We start from the raw sequence: 9,480 nt of genomic DNA on the forward strand, positions 1-9,480 counted from the left end.
TAGAATCTTTTTAAAAAAATTATTAATACTAGCCAAGATCATACATATATAAATATATTAAATAGCACATAAAAGGAATAGAGATTACCTCTCGTAGCCTATCAAGTGTTCTTGAATCTTTTCGTATAAATCAATGATTCATTTCTGAAAGCTCACACCATAGCCTTCCAAGCCAATCTTCAAACATACAATAACGTGTGTGGGCACGTAGGATTCAAATTTTTGTTTAGACTCTCTAGATGTACTCAACACATGAGATCTAGAGAGGATTGAGAAGAGAAAGACTAGAAATTTCTAGAATTTTAGGTTTAGGAAATTCTATCGTTTCTTTTCTTGAGAGAGTCTGATAGTCAAAAACAACTTATTAAAAAAAATTTCTTGAAAGTATCGCTTCTTTCAGATTTATAAAGATAATTAACTAATTTAACTAATATTTATTTTATTTAAAATAAAATTGATCACTTACAACTTATTTAATTATTTGATTTAAATCTTATTTAAAAAAGAATAATTAAATAAACAAATTAATTTGATATTCAAAATTCAAATCCTAGTGATAGAAAATATCTTTGGGCTCTCCCTGGTTTTTTTATTACATTAATATTTAAGATAATATATTTATCTGATCGCTAAAATCTGCACGCAAGTATACGTGGTCGTGTCAAATAATAAATTTTGTAAGAACAGAGATTGTCCCACAGAGACTATGAACCAATTACCAATAATTGCTTTTTCAGTTCTATTTGGTGATTAAAATTAAGATGAATAATTCTAACCTACGAACACAATTCAAATAACTTTAAACAGAACAATGAATCAACAGATTAAAAATCAATAAATAAAAGCCTAGGAATCAATTTCATCAACTTTTCTTTCTATTAATTTTACTAATTAGTTCTAAATCTCTTCTTCCTATTCTAATAGTAGGTTAACATAAATTGATTCCTATTCTTTTTCAAGATATAAGATCTTAGCCTATATGCAGGTTTTCTACATCTCTGTGATAAACTTAAACATGTAGAAGGCATTAAGCATGGAAACCTAATTACTCACAAGTCATACAGGTGCTTTCGTCCAATATGCAACCTATGTCTATATAATGATAGCATATTCAATTCTCATCTTTAAAATTTTGAATCAAAACCATTAAATCAAGTATTTACTAGCATTAAGCAAATATCATATAGATTAGAATAAAAAAGAAGTATCAATAGAACATCACAATAAAATTAAATTGAAATTCAAGCAACTACATTAATCCATAGATAAAGGATTTATTTCATAGATAACATAATGACAATATAATTCAGAATATTGTTCATAGAAAATAACGTATTGAATTACGATGAAGAAGAAATCTAGAAACTAATAAACTAGAAAAAGAAATCTAAATACAATATTCACAACAGTCTTTTCTAGATCTAGGGTTTTTAAAACTAAAACTTCCTCTCAAAATCGTAGAATAATGTCACTTAAATAGTTTTCCAATGCTCCCAAAGTGAAAAGACTGTTTTATCCTTCTGAAAGTGACTTAAGATTACAAAAACTGCATCAATAGTGCTGGTTTTCTAGCGTTGTAGCGCTACTTACAGAGCCAAATTCTACCGAGAATTCTCTTACTAGCGTTGTAGAGCTAATTTGGTAGCGCTGGGGCGCTACTCTTCAAGATTTTCAAACGCTGTAGTGCTACTTACATAGCGATGTAGCGCTATTTACAGAAACAAATGCTTTGAAGTCATATTTCTAGCATTGTAGCACCATTATCATAGCATTGTAGCGCCATTATCCGAAACATTACTTGAACTTCTTGCTCCCGAATGACTCGATTTTCTCCAAAATAACTCCATTTTCTTCCACTTTCACTTCATTCCACTCTTTTCACCATCTTAGCGTCAAAAACCTAAAACATGAACAAACAAGCATAAATCTGCAATAAAATAGCCCTAAACTAATGAAAACCCTCCTAAAAACTAGACCATAAACGAGCCTAAAACTCGTTTATCATTATCCCAAAATAAATATTAGTTAAGTCAAAATTAGCATTATCTTAAAATATAAATTTTAAATAAATATCTTATAATAAGATAATTATTAATCTCTCTCTATATTAATCTAAACATGATTAATATTTATTTTAACATATAGTTTTTCAAAATAAAAAATATATTGTTAAATAATTAATTAATTCACAATTAATCAATTGTCTATAATTATCACATAATTATTTTCTTACCCCAGAAAATTAATTCCTTTGCAATTTAGTCATGCTCTCTACAAATCTCTCTTATGACATCCTTACCCTTGACAGTGTAGGACAGATGTGTCATGGGGACCATGGACCTATAATACTATGTTCCAATAAATCATATTATTAACTCTTTATTATAATAATCTTATTTATTAATTTCATTATTACTCTACTATAAATATGAAGTTGCACTCTAATTATTTATAGAATTATATTTACAGAGTTTTCTTTATAGTCCATTGATATAATCAATAAATATAGTTCTGTCCTCCAATTATTGGTTCGTTAATTAGAGCTAGTCAAAATTACCGTTTTGCCCTTCTAATTACGTCTTGTTCCTTAAGTATCATTAATTCACTAGCGAATAATTAATCTATAATCAAATTATAGATTTGAGCTCAATAGCTATTCAATTCCAGAATCAATCCTTAAAGGAACCAATATTCGATCCGTTAAGAAAGTGTGGATTCTATTATTGTAAATCATGTTCCTAACCATTCATGATATTGAATCTCCAAAACAAAAGTCACTAGCCTGATTATACTAAGAAACCTTCACGAGTGAATCAAAAGATCCAATAAGCACAAACAAGAGTTCATGACTACTCATATGATTTAGACTGATCTACAAATGATCATCTACTATGATAAGAATTACATATTTATGGAAAACAGTAACTTTAGAAAGATAGTTAATTCATATCGGTTCTGTCATATATAATCTCTATTATATACAGTACCTTTACCAAGATGTATATCCATATCATTAATCAGAATCTAGACTACTTGCATCCCGTATGCTTAGTAAACGATACTAGTAACCATTCATTAAAAGATTCATTACTTTAATATGTTACAAACTATTTTATTTATTGTATATGATCTTAATTATCTCGTACTAATACAAGATCATAACATCATAAATGAATATAGAATTTTCTTGATATTCATATAAATTATTCAAATAATAATTATAACATTCAAATATTATAAAATCGTACTTTTATTTAAATCAATAAAATATATATACATGCTTTTAGGGCATAAATCATAACAATAGGGTGGGTGACGGAAACAGCGGAACAAACCTGGGTATATTAACTTCTTTTTTTAAAACTTATTTGAGTTTATTTTTACTTTGTTAATTTGTAATCCATAACTTTTTCTTTTGTGTATGATAGAAAAAATTATATGATGTTCCTCAGGCGCAAGTATCATAGTCTACCATTGAGGATCCATCAACCCAGTCGACTCAGCCATTAGATGATGACTTGTCATTAGTACAGATAGTCTTTGGAAAGCTTCGAGACCATCAGATGGGTTACGACCTTATACTTACCACAAGGGACGTTACACATCCGTCATCCTATACCCAAACCCTTCCACCTCAGCTATCTCAGCCACCATACCAGTCTAGAGATGACGAGATGGCTGAGATGCGGAGACAGTTGGAGGAGCACATCCAGACTCATTGCATTGGCCCATGATCTGAAGATCTGCCTCAATCACCTCAGGATCTCAATGTCGGAGGGCCGAGCTAGTAGGTCAAGATCACACCTATGTGTTTTGTATTCATAAAACTTATCTATTTATAGTACAACTCATCTAGTTACTTTTTATTTTGAGTACAACTCATCTAGTTAACTTTAACTTTTCAAAATCATATGTATATATTTAAGTGTTTGATGAAAGTATTTTATTATAATTTAGTCATATTCTTTCAATTATATTGTACACAAATTGTTGTTATGTTGTTCTTTATACAAATAAAAATAAAAATATTTAATAAATAAAAAAATGGATTTTAGAAAAGCCTATACCGACGACATTTCGCATTCTACCGTCGGTAGAAACCATCATTTTTGTAATATCAAAAATACAATTTTTAAATGCCTAGAACAAAAAGTCAAATTTCACATCTTCATTATGTGGAACCGTTAGTGTTTTACACCTAGCTTGTGTAATACCAATTGAACTTTGTATTTTAACCCATCCTAACAAAATACACACACACAATGAAATGATAAAATCAAGTTTGGCTCATGAGGTCTAATCATGATTTTGATGATATAAAACTTAAGACAAAGTTACACAACTTGGGACAAGTCTCTATAACCCTTCTCTTGTGTTTTATTAATTTGATTTCTATTGTTGATAATTGTGAATCCTTATTGTTGATTAATTCTATTGATTCTTATTCTTTAGTAATTGGAGTTGTATTGAATATCATTCTTCTAGATTGTTGATTATTGAAATTGTTGAAACCCTCATTGTAGAGTCCAAGAACTTTACTTAGCTAAGTTAGATAGTAGTATTATAGTAATTATAGTATTATCTTTATGACTGTGGATTTTTGGTTCAAAGACCGGGATTTATTTGGACACTCATAGTAGTACTTGTAGATTTTCTAAGTTTAACCTATAGTGTAGAAATATTAATTTTAACCTAAGGTTTGATTAATATGACTGATATTGAGGATAATATTTATTATACTATAAGGTTTAGATAAGAACCAATAGGATTTTAAGCACATGTTATGTATGGGTGATTAAGGATTAAGTATTTAGAGGATTAAATTTAATAAGGGTAAAATTTGAATGCTCTAAGGTCAGTCAGCAGCTTTGAATACGTTTGAGGGCTTAGTCAAGACTGTTTACTCAATTCAAATTAAGCTAAAAATGTGTAATTTCGTGTTTAAATAATCAGCGTATGCCGATATATCGCAGCTATAGGGGGCGATATATCGCAGCACGTAGATACGGAAAACACGAAACAATGCACGTTTGCCTCGGGCATAATGGTCCAGGCGATATATCGCCTATAGGGGGCAATATATCGCCTCCTTCAGCATATTTTGAATGCTTTTGAATTCGTTTTCCATTCAACCTTTTGATAAGTCCAGCACCTTTTTGAACGAGTCTTCAGCCTCTGCTGAACGATTATTCAAATTATTTTCACCTAAAAAGCCATTATTTTTATTCAAGTTAAATTAAGATCCTTTCATTCCTAAACTCTATAAATAGGACCTAGTACCCATCCATTATTCATCGTTTGCTCTAAGTTCAGAGGCTGCAAGTTGCTAGGTGAGTGTGAGAGTGTAAACACTTGGGTGGGGAAATCATAAGCTTGATCATCATAAGCTTATCAAACACTTGGGAAAGTAAGGATTTATAGTATTTCGGTTCGAGGTTTAGATTGGTCTTACAAGTCTTCAAGGTAACCCAAACTCTAGTTTGTTTCTGTACTTTTTCTTTAAAAGTTCTCATAGTCTTCTACTTATTCTAACCTTATTCTTATTTTGGTTAGGAAATCTAAGAACTTGCACATAAGTTTTTGGTAAGTATTTTCTCAATGGTTTAGTCCTTCCATTCCTTTCAATTCTCTTCTTCTCTATACTCACTCTTTTTCAAATGGTTCTTAGGAGTGTTCCAAAGTCCCACCTCTGTCCTCTTATCCCGGTATTTTGGTAAGGAAAATAGGATAGAATTCATATGTTATATGTTTTATATGTTATCTTATGGTTTTTATGTTATGAAATATGTTATGATATGTATGTTTGTAGGCTTGGGTATATGACCCATATGACTAACAAGCCCCAAATAGATTATGGGCATATGACCTGCTTAGCTAGTAGGACCCCAGTAATCTAATGGACATATGACTTGTTTAGTCTATGGGACCCCAAGTAATAATGGCCATTATAGTATGTGTATGATATAAGTGTTATGTTATGTTTTTATGTTTCTTATGAAATTTATGTATATGAACTATGTGGTAGATTTTCCTTGCTGGGCATTAGGCTCATTCCTTTTTGTTTATATGTGCAGGAAAATAGCTATAGTGGCGGGTAAGGTTCGTGGATGCTTGGGGAATGTGTATCGGTGATGAATGGATTCAAGGAGTCGAGAGTTCGATTTCGAGGATGTAGTCTTTTATTTATGGTTTATGTGTATTTTTCTGCACCTATTTATGTAATCTCTTTTCATTTCAATTAAGCTATGTTTTCTTTTTAAAACAATGGGATCCCATATCCTGCTTTGAGTTATGTAAGTTTAAACATTGGTTTTTACAAGTCTTTAATAAAGTATGATCTTTTTCACTTATAAGTTCTATTAAAGATTAGGGTCTATGTATAGTTTTCGTTAATGGTCCAAAGTCTAGAGTAGTTGGATCATTACACTCATCCCTCAACACCATTGAAATGCATCGTTTTTGCATTGATTTTCACTTCAAGAATCAAGTTTTAATGGAACCATCTAAGTGGATTATTTTTGCATTACATTTCCTTCCATGTTGTCTTCCAAAATTAAGTTTTGATGGACCATCAATTTTGCATAAAAAAATCATTCATAAGTGTTCAAAACCTATAAATTAGTATTGTAAGTGAATATATTCATAGGTTTAAGTTTTGGAGTGGATTTCGATTAATTAAAACATAAAAAAGAAATTTGATGGACACTTTAATGGTGATGGGAGGTGGTGGTACTAATGGTGCTAATGGCAATGACAACGTTATTGGTGGTGGGGACATTGAGGGGATGCTTTGTCGCCTTAGGGAGATGATGCTCCTGTACAAAATTTCATATTACATGATCTTTGTTTATTTTTATGTAATTTAGATATTATCAAATAAACATGTAAAATCCTGGAACATGCTCCTATGCATTTGGTACAAAACATAGTAAATTAAAGAAACTTACATTACGTAGCGAAACTGGAAAAACTCCTTCCTTCAATCTCTCTATCACTTGATTCCTTTATGTAGTAGAGTATTATCAAGAGATTGAACTAGATCAGCAACACAATCTTCCTCACCAAGCTTTTGATCAACCTAGAACTAGTGCGGGCTGGTTCTCAACACATGAGATAAAGATCTAAAAGAGAAGAAGAAGAGAGTGAATGACAAAGAAATGATTAGATGTCTAGGTTTTCACTTACTCAATGAATCAATTGAGACTAACTTCATAAAAGCTAGATATAATATTCCTTATATAGACAACTTAATGTGATTTATCTAAATTTAAATTAATTAAAAATAATAAACAAAAAATAAAAATCTTGGGCTCCCACAAATGGACTTGGACTCAATCTCTTTTGAATTTAAATCCTAATTGGACCTAAATTCAAAAACTTTTTTATTTATTTATCTTTTAATTAATTAATTAATTAAATCCTTATTCAAATTAACTAATTATAATTTGAAACTTGATTTAATATTATTTATTTATATTAACACAAATTTATCAATATTAATAAATTTACCAAAAAATTCTCTTTTATTATCTAAATCTCATATCTCTATAAAAATTTCCAAAAATGACCTAGTCAATTTTAAAAATTCAAATTGATAATTAAATCAATTAATTGAGACATTCCAGATGATTTACTTAAAGGTGAAGTGAGGACGATGGATCCATTAAATCAAACTCCAATAAGTTACCATGAATTTATTTATGAATAATTTTACTACATTTTTAATTCCTCGTGACTCCACTATAGACTAAGAATTGAACTCTTGAATTCATATAACGTATTTTCCAAACCATAAATATGTTATCCATTGTTATAACTATTACAGTGAGTCATCAATCCTCTATCGATGACTTACTAATGAGCTGAGTACAAATTACCATTTTACCACTCATCAATATTTTATCCTTAACTCCTACTAAGTTCCTTATAAATAATATTTCCGTGAACTTAATCACAGAAATGAGATTTCAACCATTTAGCATTTTGAACAAAGCAATTAATGAAATCATATTTTCACTTCTCATAGAGAATTATAGATTTCATATTTATGAATAATATTCCCACTCAACTACACCACTAAATATCCAAGATGTAAGTATGAGCTAGACCGTAGGGTAAGCTGGTAATGAACAAGAAAAAATATTTAAATAATATAATTAGCAGAATATTATCACTCAGAATTAAGATTGACTTGACCTATGATCAGCATTGTGACATTGATTATATTCGATGACAACGATGTTTATTTATCTATCAATAATCAATATCGTTCCTATTCCAATGTAACCAAATACATCCGATCTTATCTACTTGGTCAATGCTTTGGACAAGACATCACACCTCAAATGTGTAAGTAGACCATATCGTAGATTGCCCAATCAGTGAAAATCTAATGCACTGATCTAATCTTAGGACTCGTTCTTTTAAACATTTAATTACAACTATAATCCAGTGTGACCAAGTCACTATAATTGTAACTATTTATATGTTCAATATTTTATAAATATTTGTATTATTTCAATAATCATGTAATAAAACAAGCAATCAATAAGATTGTCAAACTAAATGATTTCTACTACTTTTATTGACAATATAAAATCACGTTACATGTCTGGCATGGTTTTATAAGGGCATAAAACCAACTGCTCCACACATTTTTTACACATAAACATTACACATACTCACGTGACAATTTTTTTTTAACCAATCATGTTTAATATTTGGATGTAAAAAATGTGTGCACATATCATTACTCATTTTTTTAGATGGGGCATTATGAAGGAGCATTTAAGCTTTGAATTTGCCATGTAATTTCACCTAAGAGTAATGATATGTGCACCCAAAATATGCACCTAAACCTTACTCCGAGTGATGTGTTAGTTTAGTCTAGGCAATCACATTTATTAAAACTATGACTTACTATTTTAAAAAGAAGTGTCACATTGTAATGTTTAATAAATTTAATAGGGATATTTGCCGCAAACCCCCTATTTTTTTACAAAATTTGCGACAAACCCCCCAATAAAAAATTTTGGTGGCAAAATCCACTATTCTTTTACTAAAGTTGCGAAAAACCCCCCAATCAAAAATTTTGGTAGCAAAACCCCCTTTCGTTAATGGTTTGTTGCAAGTTACCCTTTTTATGTGTTAGATGCTAACTAAGATACATGTGACAACACTTTATAGGACCACATGTCAAAAAAATTAATTATTATTTTTTAAAATAATAAAAAATAGAAAAAATAAATTTTAATTCTTTTCAATTTAATTTTTTGTTTAATTTTAATTATGTATTATTATTATAAAACATTAATACCTAAAATGGATAGCTTGCAACAAACCGAAATGAGGTTTTTTCACCAAATTTTTTGATGGGGTTTGTCGAAACTTTTAAATAAAAATAAAGGAATTTTACCACTAAAATTTGTGATTAGGGGCTTTGACACAACTTTTGTAAAAAATAGGAGGCTTGCCGCAAAT

Source organism: Humulus lupulus, chromosome 2, assembly GCF_963169125.1.
Source record: "Humulus lupulus chromosome 2, drHumLupu1.1, whole genome shotgun sequence".
NCBI classification, from domain to species: domain Eukaryota; kingdom Viridiplantae; phylum Streptophyta; class Magnoliopsida; order Rosales; family Cannabaceae; genus Humulus; species Humulus lupulus.